This window comes from Aedes albopictus, chromosome 2 (genome assembly GCF_035046485.1).
Source record: "Aedes albopictus strain Foshan chromosome 2, AalbF5, whole genome shotgun sequence".
NCBI lineage: Eukaryota > Metazoa > Arthropoda > Insecta > Diptera > Culicidae > Aedes > Aedes albopictus.
The window spans coordinates 430,027,827-430,055,150 of NC_085137.1; the positions used below are offsets into that span (position 1 = coordinate 430,027,827).

Here is a 27,324-nt window from a genome sequence, read left to right on the forward strand (position 1 = left end):
GAATAGCTCGTATTTCTATTCAGACAATCAGCTCAATCAGAAAAACTCTACAAACTTTCCTCTCTGTAGTAGTCCGTCAACCCGTCATGATTAATGGAGCTCCATTATACAAATATCACTCGTTTCGCTTTTTCACTAGGGATATGGGACAATTTAACTCCTACGGCAGCATCCATTTATTACGTAACGCTATAATAGACATTTCTCGACCATCCTCCACCCCCCCCCCCCCCCCCCTAACGCTTTTTTGTATCAAAACCCTACATTTTTTGTATGGGCCATAACGCTCGGCCAGACTCCCTCCTTCCTTAGAGCGTTACGTGATTTGTGGATGGCGCCTATGTTTTTCATCACATTCATCATCACTGACGAAACTGTGCCAACAACAACGCCTGGAACTAAATTGAAAAAGATATCCAAACAAAACAACGTCCGGATCGTTTTTCTCGGAGGACGAAATACACAGGCACACACATATGCGCACTAGTAGGGCACTTCACGCAAGCCATTTCAGAGATTTATATTTTAAAGCTATGAAATGGACAATGATCCTGAGTTTGAACGTTGTGAACTGAAAAAAAGTTTTGGAAAAAAAATACATTTAAGTCTATTGAGCTCATTTATGACAGTAGTTAATGTAAATGTAGTTTCTGAGCAGTGTTCCTCGATTTCTAAAAAAAAACATAATAGCAACATTTATTTATTTAATTTCTCAGACATGAATGCCACAGTTATGGTAATGATGGTAATGTATTTTCAATAGGAGGCAATCAGTGAAGTACTAGATTGAAAGTAGTGAGCTGAATATTTGTATGATGAGATGTTCAATTCTCCATATCTGCAATGAAATGGAGCAAACAGCGTGGGTTATATGATTTCATGTCCAATTTTATGCTGTTTGAGCAAAAGTTTGGGTAACTGTGTTGTTGAAGTTGCATGAAATAAATAATACAACAACAAATTTACCCAAACTTTTGCTCAAACAGCATCAAATTAGCCAAGGAATCATATAACCCACGCTGTTTGTACCAATTCAATGCAGAAATGGAGAATTGAACATATCACCATACAAAAATCCAGCTCACTACTTTCAATCTAGTACTTCACTGATTGCCTCCTATTAGGATTAATCATAATAATAAGAGTAGTAATCATTTTTTTTATTTTTCTACGAGTTACGAATTTTCTAATATTCTAAATCTTTGTGGTCGATCTAAACATAATCTTTCATAAAACTAAAACCGATGCTGCGAACTTTTTTCTTTAAAAATCCAACACATTTATAGTTTTATCATCCAGAATATAGTTTTTATGTCATCTTCAGAGTATTTCAAGTTTTTTTAGAGAGTTTCCATTATTATGTGTATAGTAATATAATTCAGGACCTCTTGTGAGAGCATTTGTTTTTGCTAATTTAGTAATGAAGTATAACAAAAAACGACAAAAATTTTTTAATCTTCTTGAGTAAAAGTGTTTCTGATGTTGTTGCGGAACCACTGAGCATACTCGCACCGAAGTTGAGTGAGTTCAGTACCGCCCTAAGTCATCAACGTCAGTCAGCCTGAGCATAAACGTCAGGCAGCGAACAGCGTGGCGAACTGTCACTAGGAGCATAATTCAGAATCGAACGATACGTGAAGAAGTGCGCCCGTAAGGCCAAATTGAAAAATTGTATTTGAAATTTGATGAAATCGCGAGTGTATTTAGAAATCAGTTCAGCTGTAATTACGTAGTCTTTATCAGTCGTGAACTAGGTAATTTGAATCAGTTGCGTCATTGAAATACCTAACGCTTAATTGAATTACAAATATCTATTACCTACATTACACTCGAAGCGCAGTTTGTCTATTGATTATAGCTAACGTATTCTATCAAGTAAGTTAAAACTTAAAAACTAGGGTTTAATACGCTAATGTTGAACTTATTACTACCTAGATTAAAATTACATGCAATAATTTAACGTGCAGAAGTTTTGGAGGACAAAAACACAAAAAGCAACACGAAAATGTAAGACCTATGAACTACATAAGTGACCCGATTTTGTCAGCCCCTTTCCCGAACACATTTTTTGGTTCCCTCGAAAATTTAAACAGATATTCCAACTTTTTATCCCTCTATGCTCTGCCTTTTGGCAGTAGTTTGATGATGATCTTAAATTAATTGGTCAATATTTGACCGTTAGATAATAAGAGCAAAAAGTTCGTCGCAAAATGGGGCTGACAAAATCGGGTCCGTACTGTATATCTAACCTACAAATGCCCTAATTAAATATTAATACAAATTACAGCTTTGAATCTGCTCTATGCTGCTATCGGATCGTGTTTTGTTTCTCTCCTGAATCCTACCGAAACAGATGTTGTGGAAGAATTTGATCTTACAACAATAATAGTGCATTATTAAGAAACAACCGAGAAGTGGAATGCACGATTAAGCACGTCGACAGAGAAAGAAAATCAAATAGAAAAAAAAACTGTAAGGAAGTGTACATATTCATAGACAATGTCCATAGAAATTATAGCTGAAATCTTAAAAAAATATCTTGTCAAAATAACACCGACATCGCTAAGACCATTTGCTTTTTTATTTTTTGAAAACATAAAAAAAGAATTTCTAACGTAAAACCTGGTGAAACCTTTGCACATGCAGGAGTTAGAAGTCATCAACCATGATTTTTGTTGTTGTTAGGATTCAAGTATAAAATGTTCGACAGTTTTTAAAAGACTATCGATAAAATTCTACAAAAAAAACAACTTTTGGCAAAAGGTCATCATGGGTTTGCAAATAATATGAAAATATTAAACGGAATTATTGAACGAATTTATAGTCGTTCTCTTCAATAATTGTTCATATAAACTCAGAAACTCTTCAAATTTTTCGAAGATCTAGTACACCTTTCCATCGATTAAATCTGAATCCTGGAGAAATGTCTAAATTTCCAGAATTTTTGACATAAATATATATCCAAAATCAGGAAATTTGAATACAGTTATTTATTTATTTATTCATTTATTTATTTTATTAAAAGAAAGAAAAATCTCTGATAAAATATTATCAGTTGCAACGACAACAAAAAAATTAAAAAGGAAAGCCTATGTTTAAAAGAAGAATGCATATCTGATGATCACATTGGCAGTAAGTTGTTTAGTGGTGAGGCCAAAAAGAACAACATATGCTTAAAGTAGGAAAAAACTTTGTTGAAAATGTGGTCCACCACTTACCGTACCGTACCGATCAGGCTAAGGCCAGGATGGCCTCTGATGTACATAGGAGCCGTCTCCATTCCACTCGGTCCATGGCTGTTTGTCTGCAGTTTCGCACTCTGCGTAGGGTCCGCAGATCGTCCTCTACTTGGTCGACCCACCTAGCTCGCTGCGCACCACGTCTTCTTGTACCGGTCGGATGACTCTCGAGAACCATTTTAGTCGGGTTGCTATCCGACATCCTGATGACGTGACCCGCCCACCGTAGCCTCCCGATTTTCACGGTATGGACGATGGTTGGTTCTCTCAGCAGCTGATGCAGCTCGTGGTCCATTCGCCTTCTCCAATTCCCGTCTTCCATCTGCACTCCGCCGTAGATGGTACGCAACACCTTCCGTTCGAAGACTCCAAGGGCGCGTTGGTCCTCTGCACGTAGGGTCCATAGAGGACAACCGGTCTAATCAGCGTTTTGTAGATAATTAACTTCGTGTTACGGCGAACTTTATTCAATCTAGAGTTTTGCGGAGTCCAAAGTAAGCACGATTTCCTGCCACAATGCGCCTCTGAATTTCTCTTCTGGTGTCGTTGTCGGCGGTCACCAGTGAGCCCAAGTACATGAATTCTTCAACCGCCTCGATTTCATCACCGTCGATATAAATTCGGGGTGGCGGGCGCGGTGATTCCTCCCTGGAGCCCTTTGCCATCATGTACTTTGTCTTCGACACATTAATGACTTTTTTTTATTTTATTATATTATATTATTATTTATTATATTAATTATTTTTCAAAATTATTCATGTATTATTCAATGCATCATTATCATAAGTTTTATGATTCATGAAAAGTCGTGAATAATTGTATTTTTTTCAACCCTAATAATTTTATCATAACACGATAATTACTTATATAGTTATCATTCTACCACTAAACATCGTATGATATGCACGATACCAAGAATAGTATTCTTCTATGCGGGGTATTAGTAGTAAGCGTTGTGATTTATGCAAGTGAAACCATCATATTTCATCAAAACAATACTTAAATACGTGATTTTTTTCTGTTAAAAACATTGTTTTTCGTAAATTTTCAACCTGCACTCGTCATGAAACTTTCATTAAATTCTTTTGAAACACTTCCGATAAAAATAATACATCAAATCTCAATTTGGAAACATTTAGAATATTATGACATATTTATATGAGATGTATATAAAATTAATATGGCAACACTTCCAAAAATGATCTAATTAATGATTTACAAGTCGATCTATAATGCAGGTCACCATACAAAATGATTTTGTTGGATATTTTTCGAAATTTGTTAGTTTTTTATTATGCAATACCAAAAATTGTACAATTCAGCTAAACGAATGTCTAGGTAAAAAATTACATTTGATGGGTTTTTACCCTCGTTTTTGTTTCAGTGTATATGTAAGTGTGATGTATCACATTTTTGTAAAACAGTACTAGATATGCAAACACTACGATAAAAAGGTTTTATCATAAAATCTTTCGTATTAGTTTCCTGACACTTTTTTGAAAATTGTTTGGCCTCGGCTAAACGAATGTCTATCACTGTATCTTTAAAATTTCTTAAAAAATACTCCAAGGAAAGGATCTTTCTAAAATTCCTCAAAAACTACAATTTTCCAATTTTCTAAAGATTTTTTTTCAGGATTTGTCTCAAAATCGTGTAGACATTTTTAAAGAATTCGATCTCGATTTTGTTTCACGGATTGCTAAATAAATTCCACCTTCATAAATTATTCTTCAGGAATTCCTTTGGAAATTCCACTAGAAAGCGTTTCTTGGAATGAATCCACAAATTTCTCTAGAAATTTCCGAAGGAATTCTCCTAAGAACTCCGGCACAGGGATCTTCTGGAGTTTTGTCTGATATCAATTCAGGGATTTCTGCTAATTATGTGCCAGAGCATTCTTCAGAGATTTTTTTCAAGTTTTCTTCAGCATTTTTTTCTGGAATTTTTGAAGAATTTCCCTCAGCAATTCTTTCAGGGACTGCTTCTAAAATTGATTCACGGATTTTTGGTCACGAATCTTTTAGAATATTTATGAAGAAATTCTTCTAGGAGTCCCTCTCGAGGCATCTCTTCTTCTAGACATTACTTCAGAACACAAACCTAAGATTTTTTTCTGAAATTTTATTAGCACTTCATACAGACTCCTCCAGGTGAATCATTCAAGAGTTTTTTTTTCAGGGATTTCTCCAGAGATTCCTTCAGAAATTCCTACGAAAGTTCTGGCAAGAATTCCTCTATGAAGTAATTCATCACAAATATTTCAGCTAAAATTCCTCCATATCCTCTTCAGATGCTTGCAGGAATTTCTCAAGAGGTTTCTTCATAGATTCTCACTGGCTTCCTCTTCAGATATTTCTTCACGTCTTCTTCCGCTATCTCCAGGGATTATTTAAAGAAATTCTTCCGGCAAGTTTTCTAGGAATTCCAAGAAGTTGATTTTTTTGGAAACGTTTTCAAGTCATTCGTCATTTCATGTGACATGGGTAGATCAGCTTTCAAGATTTGATCCTGGACACCCGAATTCCCGTGATACCTAGGCCTGAAAGGTCGTACAGGTTTCTTCATTTTTCTTTGGAGTTCAACTAACTATCCTTTATCACCCATCAGCAGTAGCAAGGACGTGCCCAGGCCATTGGAGGATTGCGTCAGAGTCAGAGATTAGTCCCAAATTTTTATTCTTTGGTTCAGGACAGGAAGGAGGCAAGCCTCATAACAGCGGTCTAGCGGACTGTACCACCTACGAATTTGTGCGACTCGAACGATGCTAATGCTAATACTGTAAGATACGTATAGTATATAACTGCCAAGTCTAGTCCAGTCTACACATGCACAGTCATTCATTGAAAGAATCCTGGAAAATGATAGAAATTTTATCATTTTTCTCGTAATTTTAATGCTTGCAGTACACTGAAAATGCATTACAATAAAGTGACCAGGCCTACTGTGCAGCGTTATTAGTTTTACAAGAAAGCCATTGAGTGGGGTCATCTCGTACCAACCGCTCAGCTTTTGAGAAAGTAAAATATGTGAAAATGGAAGGGGTGACGATGCTAAGAAGGTCCTTTACTGCCTTCGTATAGTATCTGATGGTGTTACTTCGATATCTGATAGAATTTCTGCATTCAGTCCTGATACATTCCTAAAGTAATTTGGAAATTTCAAAATTATTACAAGTACTATTGTCCTGGAAGATCAGTGACTTTTTCTAAAGAAACTTTTGAAAAATATTTGTTAGACTTGAATTTGATTGAAAATACAAAATTACTTACTAAGAAAACCCTTATCACTCATATTCTTGAAAATCTAAACTTCGATATCAATCTCACTTCCAATAAAAAAAACGTTTAAATACTGAATTCAAATTAAGCGCAAAATTGAAAAGCCACCTTGAAAAGCACATCAACAGCCCTTATTCCATCAATGGTTGAATTCATGCTGTTAGCATAAGCTTCGCCGCAAGCCCTATCAAAAATCACAAAGGCGGCATGCAAAGTATCCCATCAACGTCGCTGGCATCGTCAATCCCAAAGCGAAACGTGTTTTCATAGGAAGTCATTCGTCGTCTTGCGTTCCTATGCCGATGCGTATCGGAGGACTTCCATTCACACGGCAACTTTCGTGTAGCCACTTTTCCGCCGAAGAAATAACAAACAGCCTTTAAAACAGCCGCCAAAAACTCAATTTCGGCAATAGAGGGCAACGGGGAAAAAATTGGAAAACATTTTTCCACGCTTTTCATCCAGCCAGGCCTCGCCAGGGCTCGGGGGCTTCACGACTCGAGAGTGGGCGACGTATTCCACCCCATCCTCAACACATTCCGCCTGTGTGCGCTGCGGTGTACGCTTCCGGCAAATTATTCATTTCATCATTTCTCGCGTGCGATACCGGGGACCCACCAAGCGGAGAAGGCACGCACGAAACCGCCCACCCGCAATGCCGCTCCCAGTGGAAATTTCTACGGAAAATACCGAAAACTGTTTGCTGTATAGTAGTTACCATGTATTTTATCGTAGTAACAATAGAGTTTATTGTTGTTTGGTAACCATATAACATATCATCCAGATAAAAATATAATTACAATTAATATACAACGCAATGTAGCATCATTTTTTTGTTTTTTACAATAAATATTATGAAATGCTAGTAAAAAAAAACATTACAGTCTATTGTTTGGAATGCTTCAGCAATTGGAATTCTATAATACAATACGTTTAGTATCAAAATTTATCCGATTTTTTTTTCATTTATCACCATTCTACATCCATGAATAAGATTCTATTTATTTTCTACCCGGGATGCCACCGTCGAAGTGTGTCGTCGCTCATATCCATAATTCAGCGAACGTGCCTTCGCGTTCGTCTGCTCCGTCCGGTAGCCGTTCGAAAATGTCGGTTAGTGTGGTACGTCGTGGAAAGGATAGGCAGCATACATTCAGGCGGTTCAGGTGCTGCTGCTTACCAACCAACCAATCAACCTCGCTCACACACATTCAGAGGTGTGACTTACCCAGGGAAAGTGGTGGTGAAAAGAGAATGAAAGAGAGTGGGAGTATTGAGGAAAGGGTGATTGCTTTAATGACGGGTACCAACCACCAAGGTCGAAGGTTCAAATTATCCCTTTTCCGCATCGAGAGAGTGAGGGCGAGGAGTTTGAAAGGTGTCAGGGGGTACTTGAACCCACTGTACGTATTTACCCTGGTTATTACACACCGTTGATTACGATCATGGTGTTATTTAATAATACAGCATGCTTAATTAATGTTTGAGGATTTTGTATATGGATACTGTGGTAACCGCGTCTGGTACGCACGAGAGTGTATAATAGACTAACTGTTCTGCTGCGATGCGGAACACATGGTGTGACACAAAGTGGGTGGATATGTGGCACGCGCATGAGTGTACTGTTTAAAGGTGTATGGTTAAGACACTCGTCAGCACATCCCCCTTTCTTTAATCTGAATTTGTTCAAGATATTTTCAAGTCCAATTAATCAAAGCGTTCATGCAGTTGAGCACTATCAAAACAACTGTGATTCATAAACCCTATAACAAATAATCAACAACTCAAGTCGATAAAAGTTTCTCATGAGAAATAATAATAATTCGGGTTTTTCAATGACTCCACTGATCAGCACGTCCTAGCACATCTCTAGAAAATCCTGATATATCCATTTATTAAACTTAGTCTTCTACTACATACAAAAACTTTGAACTTACAGTACATCTGTTCCTTATCATTGTTCGTTCTGTATTACCTTCTATTTTCAATCAAGTATCTACCATAGGTCATTATACCCTCAAATCTCAATTGTACGATAACAATCATTGTACGATATGAACTTCTTTTACGTTTATGACAGACATGTCATTGAACTCATAACTAAAACAACCAAACAATCTTCATAGCTTGATGACCTCTTTAGGTAACCATGCCAACATCAAATTCCCTATATCTCATAGTTTTTATAACTAAACTCTATTTACCGAAACATCAACTAGCTGTTTGGATTGACTCTAGGCAGAGAAAGCCAGTACTCGTACTCTAGAAGTACTCCTCTCGATGTGCAACTACAATTCCGAAATACCAATAATAAGCAATCGCGTTACACACATTCCCAGTTTTATTATTTTATTCGTTATTTTTTTTTCTAGGTAATTACGCCTCGAATCAAGTATGAGACACTGATGATGACCTTACAGTTGAGGTCGAAATACATTAAAGATGCAAATTCTCAGTAGGATTAAAAGGAACAGTACTTAATCCGATTTTTTTTTTACTTTCTAGTTGCACCTGTCCATTATTGAATCTTAGCTAAACTATCTCTATATCCACCTCCATTCATAACGAAATTTGTATTTGTTTTAGATTGCTGATGAGATGTTGGTCCAAAAATTTTGCTCATTTTCTTCATGTTTCATCACGTCCAGATGCTCGTGGACCTTTGTATGAACTACTTATTTTATTATTTGATGGAAACTTGAATGAAGGCCTCGTGTCCAATCCTAGAACAATTGCTTCCAGTCGCAATGAACGGTAAAAGTACTGCCCTCTTAACCAACGAGGATTTCTCTATTTTTTTCTGCTGAACGTTGTCTTCGGTTATCATTCTTTCCTCATTTTTTTTATGTTATGTCGTTGACATTTTACTGTAATTTTCAGCACTATATTTATATCCTGTAACATGATTTACAACAATACATATATTCATCTCGTGAGTGCAATATATTAGTCTTATCCGGTTAAATGCCTTCGTTTGTCAGACTTTCTCAAGTGTGGACTACACTACCACTCTTTCGCCTTCATTCCTTAGTGAATTTAATCACAACGCTTTTACTGTCTTACAGGTGTTTCAATTCCAGAGCTGAAAGTCTCTATAATATAGCTAAATCAATCAATCAATTCGATTCCAGTGCATCACAGTGAATCTAATCACAGTACTTCATTGAGTCATTTACTGAGACGGCAACAGTGTGGATATTGATATTGATCTTCACGTGTTAAGACACCAATACATGGCCAATTTCTTTAATAAAGTTCGTAAATGAACTATACGCTGTACGGAAGAACTCTGGGATAACTATTTCTCTCACGTATGTGGCAACCCCATTACCACCTAATGGGTTTGACAGCAGCCAACATCAATCTTGTATCCACATTAACAATGCAGTGTACATAAGATTTACATATAAGATGTTGGATTCTAAGACATGGCAGCAGCGCATCCGGGTGATTTCAACAATGTATAGGCCAGAGAATCTGGTTCCTCGAGCGTGAATAAGGATGAACTTGTTCACGATGGCGTCACACTTCATGTAACAGCAAGATGTGAAACTGTAACTGCGGGACCTTGACAAAAAAATCACTACTCGCATCCTGCATCCGGCGAGATCTTGTGAACATCCAGTGATCTTTCGGTCACTGAATGTTCATGAATATGTATGTCATTTCTACAAACAGTCCCCACATTTGCAGAAAAGAAGAAACAATCGGCTGAGAATTGAAGACCGTGGATTAGTCCATAAAGCAACTGTTAATTTTGCATTTTTTTTTTATACGATGAATCTATACTGGCCTATGTACATTTAGTTGTTCAAATGATGTTGTTCGATGATGTGTTGAAAGGCCTGCATTGTCGGAACAAAAACATGACGCCGAATGCGATCTACCTTCAGCAATTTGCAAAACAATGTGACATCAGTAACGACACAGGGCTGTCGTTTCTTCGATGATGATAACTGTCGGACAGGCGATAACGACGGCATCTTGTTTCCTTTGAAGATTAAAGGCATTATTTTTAATTCGCTCTATAAACTTCAATTGAAATTGTAGTACCTTGGTGTGTTCACGACCCAGGTTTATACATAAAACCTAATCTTACTCAATGAAGATTTGAGATCGAATCCCACTCTCCATAAACTCACAAAAATGTTACCAAAAAATATAATAATGCTTTGAATGGCCGAGCTTTCCTTAGGCTTACCAACTCGGTGCCCCGATCAAATATTTTCTTCATGACCTTCTACATAAACTTTGTCAGTGAATTCAATCACAACTCTACTTTACACTTAGTCAGTTAGTGAATTTAATCACAGTTAGCTTCCTTTGCTTTCCACCACTCGAGTGAATTGAATCACATCTCCTCTTTTTTCTCAAGTGAATCAAATCACACTATCTTCTAGGGTTTCGAACTTGGGCACCTGCGTCAATTCCCGGAACTCCGCATCAAAACAAATCAAAATATCACTTGCCGCATATTTTCCAAAGGCACTTCCGTAGGTAATCATCTCCCGCAACATTTCCGCAGCGAGATCCACAGTCAATAAGGTACACGTTCACTCTGAAGCCGCACAAGTGCTCAAAACAACTTTTACACGCAGATGGGTGCTGAAGTGATTCCCCATTTGATTTTGCTAGAAATTCGGCACTGGTGCCGAGAATTGATGCTAGACTAGGTGCAGCAAACTCGTTCAAAATCAACTTTCCGGCAGAAAATCTTCACAACAATCATTGTTAACAACAAGTTCGCGCAATAAGGTATCTGATTGAAATGGAACAAGTGGACGAAAACGGTCGTTTCGTTGTGAATTTAGATATTGAACAATATTGTTTAAATGTAGTGCCGGGAATGGGATCAAAAACCCTATGTATACTCTCAGTGAATTTAATAACATCGCTTGTAAATAACGCACACAGTATTTCAACCAATACTTTTCACATTTTTTTTCAGGGAATTTAATCACCTTTCTTTCTGTAGTTTCGTAGCGAATTTAATCACAATGCTCTCTTACGCTTTTGTTGGTGTACACACAGAAGTCTTCATACGTATCCAGTGAATTTAATCACATTCCAATAGAACCTACCCATGTACTAAGCTAATATTTTATTGGACAACGGGACATCAAAACAGCGAACTTGATCTGTATAGTTCAGAAAATTTTCCAGAAATTCCGTAAATATCACAACTGAACTCATGGCTCATGGCATGAGACAGAATCAACTGCACAACTGTATTAGAAATCATAAAAATATGTATTTGAAGAACCGACGAGAATATGTGTAATCGTGAAAAAAAACAATTAACTCCGTCCTCAACCATGGGCTTTACAGACCGAACCATCACTAACACTGGACTGGACAGGCAGTATCCTAGAGAAAAAAAAATCCGTTAAACTTCCGAGCCTTTCCCGACTGTAACAGTAATAGAGGAAACGTGATATGCCCACACAACTGACGGTGGCAATAACAGTGTGGCAACGAAGCCCACACTTTAGTTTTCTTGGTTGGATCGGGTTTAAAACTAAAGAAGGTGCCAAGTAACGTTGAAGATTAAAAGTTTGATTTGGATTTGTTACTCGACCCAGCTAATTTCATTGATTCGTTGATGAGAACAATGTGCCTTAGCGGAACATCAAAAATGCAATGTTCCGTGTGCGAGTTAAAACCCCACGATAAAATATTTATCCTACTAGAAAACAAACGTTTATTTTTTTTTTCTTAGACACTCTCAATCCAAGTAATATATACAAAAAAAGACAGAACAAAGTATATTTCACTGTTTTTGTTTGGTTCAACAATTGGGTTGCATATTCCCTCTAGTTCCAGTACCAATTAAGTCAAATACATCTCGCTTATACTACACAATACATACATGGAACATGATTCATATTCGAAAACATTGTATCTGAATATCATGTGTCAAAACTATCGTAAACGATCAAATATGTTATGCGTAGAAGGAATAACGAGTCACTAGTCGCCAAACTATACGAAAATCGTAGGTGCCATAAGATGGCAGGATGCGATGGGCGGGACATGATGTTGATGTGCCAGATCTCCAGTGAATTTGATAACATATAATGTCTCAAGTGAATTCAATCACAACAACGCTACTTCAAGTGAATTAAATCACATTATCAATAGATCTTTTTTTTCTGATCGTCCCCCATAAACTTACGTTTTCTTACAAGATGATGCAGCTTCACTCAATGACAACAATGATAATGCTAAAAAATCGAAACAGGATTCAAATAATCAAAACTCTTAAAGAAGCACTCAATTTCTTGCAATTATTCTGGCATGTATTACAAAGTTCCAAAAATGCATATTTTTTCTCATTATCAACTTTTAGCAATCCTAGCACGTTCGGAAATGTGCACCGAAACCTTTAGAAAATATCATCAATGTGAATATATCATCATATTGAATATTGAATATAACAATGTACATACCTTTTTGTACAGCATTACCAGGCTCCTACAGTAAAATCAGTAATTAAATAATAATGCCGCCAAATGCTATCGACAATCATGCAAACAGCAAAATTCACCAGCATAAATCACCACACTAATGCATCCGCGCTTCATTTATTTCCCCTTTTATCTAGCAAACCTTTTCACATGCTTGGCCACACAACACAATGACCACGACCAGTGTTCTACCGCACGCGAGAAAAAGTCAAGGTCAGCGGCTGCACACAGAACTGCTGCAAGGCAGCGTTAGCAACAGCAACACTGCAAAGTTTCGTTTCATTTTATTTTTTTCTCACACTTATCACAATTTGAAACATAATCACCAATAAATTATTCATCAAGAATGCCCATTTTCAAGCATAATTTTCTTTCACGCTCAGCATCATTTTTTTTTTCACTTTCAGCCCACGCACGGCGGAAAGCTTCTATTTTTTTCTTTCATCGCAGATCATCATTAGCAAAATACATCACTTTATTTTTTTTCTACCACTCATTACTGAATTTCACCAACATAACACGAAGCGAATGATCTGCAAATCAAATAACTAGCAAACTGTAGTTTTTTTTCTCCTCGTCGCCACTTGTGGTAACCGCGTCTGGTACGCACGAGAGTGTATAATAGACTAACTGTTCTGCTGCGATGCGGAACACATGGTGTGACACAAAGTGGGTGGATATGTGGCACGCGCATGAGTGTACTGTTTAAAGGTGTATGGCTAAGACACTCGTCAGCACAGATACGGAAATATGATTCATGTGATCGTACGTTCAAGAATGAATGTTTTTTTTTATCATCGGCTGCATTGAATTCAACGTAAGTTACTTTTCCATATCCTTCCAACTTCCACTCACAGCACAGTGGATATAACGCCTACAAGTTACGCAATCGAAGCGTGCTGTGCCGCTTGACCTTATTCACCTTATTCACCACACAATCTATCACCTTACGAACACTATAAATTACCCCTATCCATGGATCGCATCACCGACCCAACGGTGACTCCCAGATCTCCCATCCTTTCCGTCTAACAAATACCCCAGTCCGTGCTGGTTGTGGGGATGCAGAGGTGATCTCGGTCTTTAGTAGCAACAACCAGCACACTCTAACATTCCTTTCCCTTCCCAACTGACTATAAGGACGTGGCCGGCGCCGGTATTGATCCAAAATGTATGAGCTGGTAGAATTGCACTTTGAGAATAAGTGGAGTGTCCCAGCCCTTATTCATTTGGATCTCAGTGCAATTGGTACCAGCTCAGATCAATAACGGAGTAGCAACCATTGACATGTATAGTCAGATTTGATCGTTTTTTGATCGTTTTGATGATCTGAATTATTTTAATTCCTTTTCAAATTTATAGTTCAATTTGGTAAGTAGTTTAAGCGTATCAACTTCCAGTGCTTCCATTTTTTTTTACTCCGATAGGTTCACATGCCGCGAAGGCCCAATGATATATCTGGCTTACAACTAAATATATAGCAACGGGTTGCCTATAATCTTTATTAGACCAGTGTACATTTTGTTACAATTTTAGTTACTTATCCTTTTGCATTTAGTTTATGACACAATAAGTTATAGAAAAATATTTCAACATCATAACAAAATATGATATAAACTTGATATAATTTTCTACTCAGGCAGTTCCCCAAGTAACAATGAATGCTGAACAGTGAGAGTATTAGCTGAACAATAGCTGGTTGATTAATGGTGTCAATGGCTGTACACAATGATTGCTGAATATTGGTCTGATGTATGGCTTGTTCAACCTCTTTAATCAGCAATACATAGATGACTGAATATCAAGTTGAATAGAATTTTATTTATCTGGGTAACCAGCTTTAAAACATACATCAACATGCAGAATTAATCATCTGTTGTTCAACATTCAATCAAATAATTGTTGACAGCTGACCCAAGCATGTTTTCGTGAAATCCACATCGCTTCTACAGCCTCAATATAGACTTAGTTCAACATATGATCTTGACTATTCAGACACAACAAGTAATGCTCTTGTTTTCGAGGATATGTATACGGGTATGTGTGGTGTAGGTGCTAAGGTGAGTGACTATAAATCAGAAGGTCCGAATTCAAATCCCAGTTTTCTCACAGAATGGAGTTTATACATCCCTAAACATTTCTCTGGAAAAAGACGCAGCTAATGGTAAAAATAGGTTTAGGAAAGTATTTTTATTTTATTTTTACACAATTAATAAATTCAACTGATTACTGATTAAGTGCATATTAAGCCTCATATCAGCCTTCCAATAAACCTCAAATCAGCTAAAGGTTGAATAAAATCACGAAAATTATATGTTTAGGAGCTGAATAAAGGATTATGCCTCTTGTGCTCATCTGTTTTTCAAATGAAGGCTGATTTAAAATAGTTGGAGAAACGTTTGTACAGCATCAAATTGTTAACTGAATCGCCATTTTAAGTGTCAGTAAAACAATCATGAACTAAAATATTACATTCAGAAAAAAATATATTTTTATAATACGGCTTCTTTTAATGACCGAAGAGGTCTTTTATAATTGTCTATCTGATGCTGATATACACTTTTCAAATGTTGCTCCAGAAGTGAGCAGTGCTGGCTGAGTGAGGAGTTAGAAGTGGGAGTCATCAGGAACGAGCAGTAAGGAGTGTGAATGGGCAATAGTGAGAAGTGAGCAGTGGAGTGAGAAGTGAGTAATGGGCAATAGGCAGCGAAAAGTGTGGAGTGAGAAGTGAGTTGACAGCAGTGAGGAATAACTAGTAAGGAGTGTGTAGCAATGAGGGTTGGAAAGCGAGAAGTGAGAAGTGAGTAGCGAAACGTGAGAAGCGAACTGCAAGGATAAACAGTGAAAAGTGAAGAGTGAGGTGTGAGGAATAAAGAGAGACGAGTGAGGAGTAAGTTAGAGGTAAGTAGGACCCGGCTAGGAGATTATATCAAGTTTATATCATATTGTGTTACGTGTTTTTTCCATATTTTTTTCCATAATTTTTTATGTTATGAACAAGATGCAAGATAATGATAAAATAACAAAAAATGTAACAAAAAGTACACTGGTCTAATCAAAATTATAACCTATCTTGTTACAATTATATTAAAATTATAAAAACATGTGATATGAATTTTAGCCTCAGAATTACTAGTTCCTATCAAATTTTGATACAATTTTATAAAAAAAATCCAAATGTCCAAGACTCAAAACTAAATGATAACGCAATGAGTTATCAAACAACATTTATAACATAATATGATATAATTGAGTTAGGCTGATACAAATTTTATTTTGACTTTTTGTCTCCCCCCCCCTTCAAAAATTTTTGGTTGGATTTTGCATTTTGAGGGGGCAGATAAAAAAATATTTAACAAAATGTCAGGTCTTGCTCAAAATTCTTTAACAATTCCGACGAGTTTTTAATATTTTTCAAATTAAATGCTTTATTATTTTTATCCCCCCCCTCGACCAGTCAAAGAGTAGTGGGACAAAAAGTGAAATAAATATTTGTAACGGCCTTATAGTATTTTGAAAACACTAAGGATGTTGAACATGATTATGACACAATGAGTTATAAATATCATGGTTTGTTAGAATTATGTTATATTTTTGTTACAATTTTGTAGTCGGGGAGTAATTTTGGATAGTGAGGAGAGCGAATCAGTAAGAAGTAAGAAGTGAAAAAAAAAATAAAGAGTCAGCAGTGAATATCAAGAAATGAGGAATGATAAATGAAAAACGAAGAGCTAGGAGTGTGAAGTGTAAGCAGGAAAAAGTGAGAAGAGAGCAACCAGTAACTCAGGTGGTGTTTGTGAGTTGCAATGTGTACGTGAACAGACGCAGAAAAAACTATGTACATTAGACTGTCACAAAAAAATCGATGTTCGAAAAGTCAAAGTGCTCAACCCTTAAATATTTGAAGTTCTACAAAAATAACAATTCGGTTTTCTTTAAAATCGTTTGAGGTTCCGCCAGGGCTGGTAAATGGTCGATTTTTTAGCATTTCTCATCAAAATTCACTAAAAATACATATACTTTTTTTTCTACCATGAAAGATTTATCTGATAGTACTATTCATATGTGTCATTTTTTTGAAAGAAAGATTTAATATATTAAATTTTTTTTTTTTTTTTTGAAAAAAAAAGGGTCAGTTTCAAAAATTGCTCTGGCGGATCTTCTAAATAGAAAATCGAAACGTTCAAAAAAAAAACATGCTTCAAATATGCGTATATTTCATTTAAGAGTTGAGCACCTTGACTTTTCGAACATCGATTTTTTTTGGGACATCCTAATGTACATGCATGTGTTTTGTAAGTTGAGGTTCGTGCGTGTTCCTATTAATCACGAAAGAATGGTCCAGGTACCAAATATATCGGAAAATATGCTTTCAGCTCATACAAATGATGTTTTGGACAAACATCGTGTTCTGAAAGTTGTAATGTACATGAAAATAAGGGTAGACCATTATGAAAGAAATTTGAATCCTGATCTTTTTTTTTTTTTTATTTGTAGAAATAATTATACATCTAATGATGCTAGGAAAGCTAGTTTGAAAAAGTTTGATTGATCATTCCAGAGCATTTCTTCTGAATCTGCTTAGGATGGCTCAAGAAAAAAAAAACGAAGGGTTTTCAGACTGACATTTTTTCAATTGAGGAGGTTAGAGGGAAAGGGGTGTAAGTGAAAAAAAACAGCTTTCAAGTAATTGAGGCTCAAAGTTATCCAGCAATTGTTAAGCCCATACATATTGTGTGTGATATAGCATAGAACTGTGTTGATCATATTCAGAGTATTTTGCTATAGTTTTCATATGGTGGCACCAGGATTGTTGTTGATATGTAGTCACAACACAGTGAGTCCTATTCATACTATTATTTGTATCTTCCCCGATTAATTTTAAATAGTTTTCTCGTTTCTTGCCATTGTTTAACTTTTCTCGAAGAATTGAAAATGGTGAGCTCGTTTCATATTATTTTTGATTCCTTTATGATAGTTTTGAGAAGCTTGTTTACTGTTATCATATTAATCCTATCATTTGAAATGGACAGCTCATTTAATTTATACATTTATACATTCTATTTGAAACTGTCAACGTCAACAAGACCAAATTGTTGGATGTAAACACGGTCAACCCTTCCAGCTTTACGGTAGCTGGGCAATCAGTGGAGAATGTTGAAAGCTTCCAACATCTTGGTAGCCAAATGGCGGCCGATGGCGGCACCAAGATCGACATAGGTGCACGGATCAAGAAGGCGAGGGCCCGTGGATGCTTCTCCAGTATCGTCAGACCAGCTACATTCACACAAGGAATCAATGAGATATCTGCCGGGGACTAGCAGTGTATGAGTGTTGGTGATCTTCTATTTTTAGGCGACGTCAGGTTGCCGGTCAATGTGAGGAAGGGAAAGGAATTGATGATTGCAATCGTTTGTATCCACAGCAGACCAAATATACCTCTGCGTCTGCACAAATTCATGCGGATGTCGAAGTGTTTATGGGATATGGTTGGCAAAGGGTTCACACATTGGACATTGGTGCGTGGATGCCAGACTCAAGATTAGTGTGTTTATTACTCTTGAGATGATGCGACACAGTTCACTTTGATTGCAAAACTTGTAGGCGTTATATGATAGATTGTGACAGTGCTGCGAAAGTTGGAAGGAAGGATAACGACGTTTCTGTTCCAGCGATGGCTATGAACACGGAATGTACATGAGTTGTATATGTACACTCAGCGAAGTAAACCAACGAAATGTATCATCACCTTATAAATTTTAGCCATAACTGTAGAGTATGGATAGAAATATACAAAACAGGAGGAATCGAACGGGCCAGGGATTGAACCCAGGGCCTTCTGCATACGAATCAGATGTGGTAGCCACTAGACTACCAAGCCTGTCTTCCTAAAGTAGAAGATATAAATCTCCGAAAATTGCAATATTTATTGAGCCGTAATGGAAGATGTGACAAATTGGATGACCTCAATTCGAAACCAATCCCTAAATGGGGTTCGGAACAAAATAGATTAAACGACTGCAGAAAATTCGCCAAGCACAATCTATAATCCTTTTATATCGCAAAAAAAAAATGGATTTGTCCCAAAAGGGAGACGACGATCCCAACCACAATCGCAAGGTGCTCTGTGTGCCAAGCTGATGGCATTTTTCTTCCATGGCACCCATGTGAATCGATGGCATCACCTTTTTGGTCAAAGAAGGGACAAGGACTTTGCGAAAGGGTTGGATTCGATCGACGACCTTCCAGAGGCCGCCGTGAATGACCGATTAAAGAGGTCGAATATTTCACGCCCCGGACTGAGCCAGAGTCACTGGAGCAATACTTGAGGAGGTATTAAATTTCTAAGGATGGAATGAATATTAAGTGATGAAAAAAATACACCCGAGATTGAAGCGGGGCAAAATTTTATGGATGATAAATTTTCTGTTAACGGCGAAAAACTTTCCACCAGCATGCCGCAACAGTTGTCGCCATTTCCTTTTCATCAAATAGTCCGTCATAAGCAGGACTCACGCCAGGTTTCTACTTCCTCCCACCACAGTATCCTGCGGGGCTTGTCTAATTTTGGATCGATTTCCCAGCGGATGACGACGATGCTTCAAACAAACCACCAAAATAACCTGCAAAAGGAAAAAGTTTCCCATTCGCTTTCGCTTGCGACTTGGGTCATCCTACTAAGCACAGCGGGAAACAGGACACAGGGGGTCCTGCGAACGTTCGTTCTAAGCAGGCCCAATGAGCACCGAGTCCTTGTTGGGGGAAATCCAATTTAATGGGCACTCGAAACTTTTACGACTCTCGCACAAGCTCAAGCCCAAGTGCATTTACCGGAGTCAAGTAGAATGTGTTAACGATCGACCGAACCGCTCACGGTAGGATTTTCGATTTCGGCTAAAACTGTATTACGCAGGAGCCATGCAAAATGTGTTGTGTGGTTGGCATGGAATATCCTGGAAAAAAAAATAGACCTGCAAGACTTCCTAATGAACCCATTTGGAGTCGAATGTGTCCCCCATTACATTGGAATGGGAACAGCCGAGAAAAAGAACCGCCCAAGTGCTTTGTCCAACATTCGTCCTTGGCCGACGCAAGCATGGCGGCACTCGGCATGGTGAACTATTTACCTCCGGAAAATTCATTCATCCGAAAAGTATACATTTGCATACATTTGTGCGCAATGACATAGACTCATGGACCGAATCCGGCATTTTTATTTCCTGCTTTCGTAGCCTCTGCAGCCCTGTTTCCCTCTTCCTTCCGGATGGAGCGGAAGATAGACATTGTGGCGCAACGAGTCGACGACGTAGAAATCAGTGCGTCCTTAGGATGGTTGCAGATGGAATTTTCGGGTTCATACATCAAGTCGAATAATTCAAAGAACAAATTTCGATTAAGTACCCCGGGGCAAGTGAGAATCGGGGGCAAGTGAGACCTATAGCTAGTATTTTTTTTATTATTTATTTTTAAGACTAACATTCTTCATGGAAAACATAGGTATCACACCGACGGATACTTTGAATACAAAAAATGTTATTGTTTCAACCATAAAGAGACCATATACGTTATTGTTGTTCATATGTAATTTTCAATTCACTAGGTAAGATTGACGAGCTCTACTACATTCGTCATTTAAAAATAGATTTGTTATTCTACAAATACTTTTTGGGTTTCAGGATAGTATTTGGGGTTTATGCAAATGATTTCAAGCGAAAAAGCTGTATTTTATTTTCATTTATTACCTTTAGTTTACTGCTCTTACTTGCCCCAGTGCATTTCGCTATCTGGGGTAAGTGGGACCTATGAGAATAAACGAAGACAATTTTATGGGTTCATCTCGCCTTGTCCAACCTAAGATGAAATCAGCACGAAAGTCAATAAAAATTGACGCGTTAAGTAATCCACTAATGAATTATACTTTATTACCTCTATTTAGATGATGAAATTCTTGTTAAAAATGGTAAAACCTTGGGTAAAACAATAAAAATCAAAAGCATGTATTTTTTATGTTTTTTTTTTCAATATCTTCCATTTTTTTCACTTAGCGCTGCATAATGCATTCTTCTGAGCATTCGGGAACCATCCATAAAAATTTAAAATAGGGAAATAGCTTTTTCAAAATTTATGATTAAAAAAACATTATTTAATGATCGTAAGATTATGTAAGGGAGAAGATATTACTGAAAATCTCGAAACCCCAGATTTACTATTGGTGAGAATCATTAACTATATAATATGCAGACCAAGTTTCGAAATCTTTTGTCTCTTCACTTTACGGCGCTTTTGTATAGAAAAAATCAATTTATTTTGCATGAGCTGCTAGAGTTTATTCAATGTCCCCCAGCAATTTTTATGTGTTACGTAATTTATGCATGATACCATACACCTCTTCTTATTTTAATCTCTAAACATAGTCATTCATGTAAGAGATTTATGATTTATGTTACCTTATTTGTTGCAACTTATATTAAGCCCTTTGAACAAAAACTCTGAATAGGTCCCACTTGCCCCGTGAAACGCAGTAAATGAAGATCTGCTACACTTTTCATTATATGCATAATATATGGAATGTAAAAAGTTTGAAATAGTTTTAATGCACGTTAATAAGTACAAATATACCAACAACGTCTTTTGGGTCCATTGGAATTATTAAAGAATTTGTGTTCTGAAACTTTTGGCATGACAAACCCAAATTAGCATTTTTTTAGGTCCCACTTGCCCCGGGGTACCTTATGTGTTGAAACCCATGATTCAAAAACGGAACTGGATAGAATTACTAGAACTGGTTGAAGCAGAACAAAACAAAGGCAAACCTTACGTTTTCATATGTCAATTTCTCGATTTTTGCTCAGGCTAACCAAGCCAAGTGGAAATCACAAAGCTGAATTGCATGAATGTCTAGCACACAACAGAAGCAAGTGTTTGATGAACAAATTGAGATTTGAATTACAAAAAAACTCCATAAGCTCCGGTTGGAATCGAGCCCACGACTCCCAATTCGATAGACGGACGCTTCTTTCCTCCAAGCTGCGGAGCCGCTTGACCATCTTCGCCCGTTGAATGTACCCAGAATAAGTACAATTCCATCAGAAAGAGATTTGGATTGTGAAAAGGAACACACTCATGTGTATTAGTGGTATCGAGTACAGCTCTGTGCCTTCAGGGGACGGAGATGGTCATGTAGTTCCGTAGCTTGGAGGAAAGAAGCGTTCGTCTAGTGAACTGGGAATCGTTTGATTCCCACCGGAGCACGTGGATTTCGTTCCGCAATTCAAACTTAAATTTGTTCATCAAAAACGTGTTTCTGTTGTGTGCATGAATATCAAAGCAAATAAACAATACATTCATAGTTTTGACTTGTACTGTCCCTAAATTCTCCATGTTTTCCTTGACTCCCTAGAAGTACAAGTTTCTCTATTTGTTTTGAATTTCATAGTACGCTTAGACTTCCGTTTCATCCCAGTTTGTACTTTTAGAATTCTGAGCCTTTTAACTTTTCCTGGTCTATTTAGTTTGTATAATTTTCTAAGCTTTCCTTCTAAAGGAATTCCTGTAAAAAATTCTAGAGGAATTCCCGAATAAACTCTTTAAGAAATTCCCGGAGGAACTCGGACAGACATCCCTCTAGGTACACCTAGAGGAATTCCCGGATGAACTTCTAAACGAATTTCCAAAAGAACATCTAAAAGAATTTCCTGATGAACTCTAAGAGGAACGTTTGGGGAAACTCCTGGATGAATTCCGGAAACAAATCATAGAAGAACTCTTAGAGAAATTGCCGGAGGAATTCTTAGGGGAATTACCGGTGGAACTCATAGAAGAATTCTCGGAGGAAATTCTGGGCATTCTTTGTGCAACTCCCAGAACTATTTTTAGAGCAACTAGTAAAGTAAATGCCGGAGGAACTTTCGGAGGAATTTTCGGAGGAACTCCTAGAAAAATTGCCGAAGAAATTCGAAAAGGAATTCAAGGAGAAGCTCGTAGAGAAATTACCAGAGGTATTCATAGATGAGTTCCCTGATGAACTCTTAATTTCCCGGAAGAATTTCTTGAAGAATTCCCAGCTGATTTTCTAGAGCAACTCCAGATGGAACTCCTAGAAGAATTCCCAAGAAGTTCGTAAATAAATTCCCGGAAGAACTCGTGGAGAAATTCCCGGATGAACTCAGGTACTTGTAGAGCAATTCCTGGGAGAACTCCTGGAGGAAAGTTTGGGGAAACTCCTGGATGTATTCACAGAACTTTAGAGGAATTTCTGGAAGAACTTCTAGTGGAACTTCCGGGGGAATTTTTGAAGGAGTTCTCGGAGGAAACTCCTGGCATACCCAGTGCAATTTCTAGAAAAAAAAACTTATAGATCAACTCGTAGTGAAATTGCCTGGGGAACTTCTTCCTGGTGAAACTCGTAAAGGTGTTTCCGAAGATATTCGAATTCCCGGAAGTACTCCTAGACGAATTCCCGGAAGTACTCCTAGACGAATTCCCGGAAGAATTTCTAGAATAATTCTCGGAAGAACTTTTAGAGGAAGTCACGGTAAAACTCTTAGTGTAATTCTCGGAAAAAATCGGTAAGGAATCCGCGAGTGAACTCGTAGAGGAATTCCCGGAACAATTCCTAGAGGAAATCCTAGAGAAATTCCCATAGGAACTTTAGAAAAATGTTCGGAGAAACTTCTGGTAGAATTTCCGGAAGAACTCTTTAAGAAACTCCTGATAGAATTCCAGGGGGAACTGCTACAGAACTTGCCGGAAGAACTCCTAGACGAATTCCCGGAAGAACTCCTAGAGGAATTACAAGAGTAACTCCTAGAGGAATTATCGGAGGAAACTTCTGGTATTTCCAGTGAAATTTCTATGAACTCTTAAAGGAATTTCCGTAGAAATTCGTTAAGGAATTCCCGGATGGACTCGTGGAAGAATTCCCGGAGGTGTTCCTAGAAGAATTGCCAGACCATCTCCTAAAGGAATTCCCAGGAAAAACTTCTAGACTTCTAGATGAATTCCTGGAGGATCTCCTAAAAGAATACCCGCAGTAACTCTTAGAGAAATTTCTAGAGGAAGTACTACAAAAAGTCCCAGTTGCAATGCCCGAAGAAACTCCTAAAGGATGTCTCGGAGGAAACCCTCGGATTTCCCGTAGGACCTTCTAGAGTTCCCGGAGGAACTCTTAGCGAAATTCTTGGCGAAACTGCTGGAAGAATCCTCAAAAGAGTTGCTGGAGAAATTTCATCTCTTCTTGAGATGAACACGACAAAAACATTTTTTTCAGAACCACTAGCATTTTCTTCAATCTTCGGAATTCCTAGATTCTTTCTTCAGTCATCAGTTATCTTCAGGAACCCCCGGTATCTTTGTGAACTCGATTCAAAGGACAAACTCTTTCACTTTTTAGAGCTGTTATAAATTTGGACCAAAAAAATCGACCACCGCTGAAAACAACCTTACAAATGCTATGTATGCAGATGACTCCAATGAATTGCTTGAAATATTGTAATGAAATGAAAGAAAGACGCGGAGACCGTCTTCAGCCAGAGGCTGTACAGACTGCATGAAACTTAACAGTAGACAAGGGACACACGGAGCATGCACCAGTGGATACGGAGAAAAAACTATTCTCACGAAAAGTTTCATCGCCCGGAGCGGGAATCGAACCCTTACCGCATAGCATGGTGCGATTAGAAGCTTGGTGACCCTAACCGCACGGCTACGAGGCTCCACCAAATAAACCAAGAAATAATATAAGTCATCAATAAATGCGTTTTTGAGATCGGCGTAAAAAAATGGAGTTCGGCGGCGTAAGCGGCGGCGCGCCGAAAAATAATCGGCGGCGGCGACGTGAACCAAAAATCGGCGGCGGCGCCGGCGTGGCGCGGCGGCGCACACCTCTAAGTCTGGGTCATATCAGTCTAAGCTTGCCTAATATTCTATGCTTTCTGGCCCTTCTAAGTCTTTCTCAGTTTCGTTCTCTCAAGTCTTCCAAGGATCTTCGGTTCTGTTTTTGATTTTTTAAAATGTCTCAATCCTTCTAAACTTTCCAGTCATTATAGTCTTCCAAGTCTCACCAGTAACCAGATTTTAGTAGTATCTAAATCTTCCTAAATACAATATGACTTCCTAGTTTTTCTAGTTTTCTTTGTCTTCTTAACCTTGAGTTTTTAACAACGGTGTGATTTCTCGCAGGTTTTTCTTTCCATCCTTTTCAGTCTTCCAGTGATGTTGTTTTCAAAGTTTTAATTTCATCTAATTTTGATTGCCTTCGTCATTGTCACAGTCTTATTAGATTTTGCATTTTTTTTTTCCATATTACTGGCGTTCCTTATCTTCCAAGCATTTACCTCTTCTTTATTTGTCTTAGTTTTCTTGTTTATCTGTCTTCCTGTCTCTGCTTGATCGCCTATTTTTCTCCTGCGTCTCCTTGTCTTCTTGCCTTATTTTCTTGTCTTTTTGTCTTCTCGTATTCTCAGCTTTCTTGCCTTTTTTTGAATTTGTCTTCTCACCTTTTCATCTTTGCTATTTTTTCATCTTTCCTGCTTACCTTCTCATCTTTTTCAGCTTTCTAGTCTTATAGGCTACGCGTTTTTTCTCTATTGTGTTCTTGACATTCCATGTTATTACATTTCTGTCGTACTGTCTTCTTGTTTTTCTGTCTTAATCATTTCTGTTTTCTTATCCTTCTGTTTGTTATGTCTACTTACCTACTTATACTTTCTTTTCTTCTAGTCTTCATGTCTTTTTGTCTCCTATATTTTTAACGATTTGCCTTTTTTTATCTTGAATTCCACCTATTTTCTTGGTGTTCTGTCTTCTGGTCTTTCTGTCTTTATGTTGTCTCGTCTTTTCATCTTCTTGTTTTCTTGGCTTCTTTTGAGTTTGTCTTCTCACCTTCTCATCTTAACTTTACAACTTTTGTTCATCTTACCTTTTTGTTCTTGAAGATTAGAAACGACCTGCCTTTTTAGCTTTTCGTCTTCTCTTTTTTGTCTACTTGTCTCGTTTTCTCATTTACTCAGCATGTTTTCGTTTCTCTTCTACTGCTACTTCTCCTTTTGTGTTCTCGCCTTCTAGTCATCTAGTCTTTCTAGCTTCTTTAGATAATACCTTCTCGTCATTACATATACTTGTCATGTGAATGACATCTGACCGAATGGGTCGTTGAGCCGAATTCCGTTTGGCCGAATCATGATCAAAAGAATTCAGAGGAAGTATATGACATTTTAATTTCAATATGATGATCTGAAATATTTCATTCTTTTAATCACAGGCTATTCTTTCCATTTTTTGACAATTAGGAATTAATTCGCGGTTAAACTGTCAATATTTTATCAATGATTTCTTCTTCTGTTCTTTTGAGTTATACTGATGCAGGGAACAGTGACATAGTCACTTAAGTTCATCATTAATTTTTCGACCAAATGACATTCGACCAAATGGCATTCAGAAAAATTACCCTTTTGGCGAAGACTACTTTATCAAGAAGACATGCAACTCTGTTGTTTTCCCATACTAACGGCATGCGACACCGACAGCACCGCCGCCTGTTGAGCTAAGGTGGTAACTTTGTATAAAAGTGTAAGAGTGTGAAGATTTACACACACTACCATAAATGCTTCCACCTTAATCCGTGGTGGCGCTGCTAACATTGACTCCCGACTTTGAGCAGTGCTACAAGTCTTCTTGATAAAGTGGTCCAAGTCAGTGCTATAAGTGCTACAAGTCTTCTTGATAAAGTGGCCAAATGAATCGTTACCCTTACCATCTCATCTCACAATTTCCTTATCATTCTGTCTGCTTGTTTTTTGTTATTAACCTATTTTATTATTCTACTAGTCTTTTTTCCTAGTATTTCATTCTCATTTTCTCATAGTTCGTATGCTCCTTTATATTATTTTCATTTTATCCTCGTTCATCCATGTATTCTTGTCCAGTTGTCAATTTATTTTTTGTTTGCCTTCTTGTTTTTCTGTATTCCCATTTTCATGCATTGTATTCTTGTAGTCTAATCTTTTTGTGTCTTTGGCTTCTTGTCTTCTTGATTTTTTGTATATTTGCCATCTTACCGTTCTGTATTCCTTCCCTAGTTTCTTATTTTTCTAGAGTCTTTGTGCCTTCTAGTGCTCTTGCTTTTCGTTTAATTTCCATCATGTTTTGCTGTCTTTCCATTTTTCTTGTATCATCTTGTTATCTGTTGTTCTTCTTGTCTCTATTATTTTTCTTTCTTCATATTTGCCTGTCTTCTCGTCTTCTTGCCTTTTTATTTCTGTGTCTTCTTCTACCAAAGACCATTTCGTCCTTTTTTAACCACTATGTAGCCCTTGTGAAAATTCAAGAGAATTTCTACCG

General features: G+C 37.4%; 1 protein-coding gene and 1 long non-coding RNA gene across 7 annotated transcripts in view; one reads left to right on the forward strand and one right to left on the reverse strand.

Moving 5' to 3' along the window:
• Nucleotides 1–27,324, reverse strand: part of LOC109427318 (calcium uniporter protein, mitochondrial) — a 548,952-nt gene that overhangs the window by 416,597 nt on the left and 105,031 nt on the right. The gene's annotated exons all lie outside the window — the stretch shown is intronic.
• Nucleotides 1,490–2,361, forward strand: LOC134287364 (uncharacterized). The gene is made up of 3 exons (XR_009997249.1): nt 1,490–1,875; nt 1,936–2,007; nt 2,288–2,361. It is a non-coding gene; the product is annotated as an uncharacterized LOC134287364 (long non-coding RNA).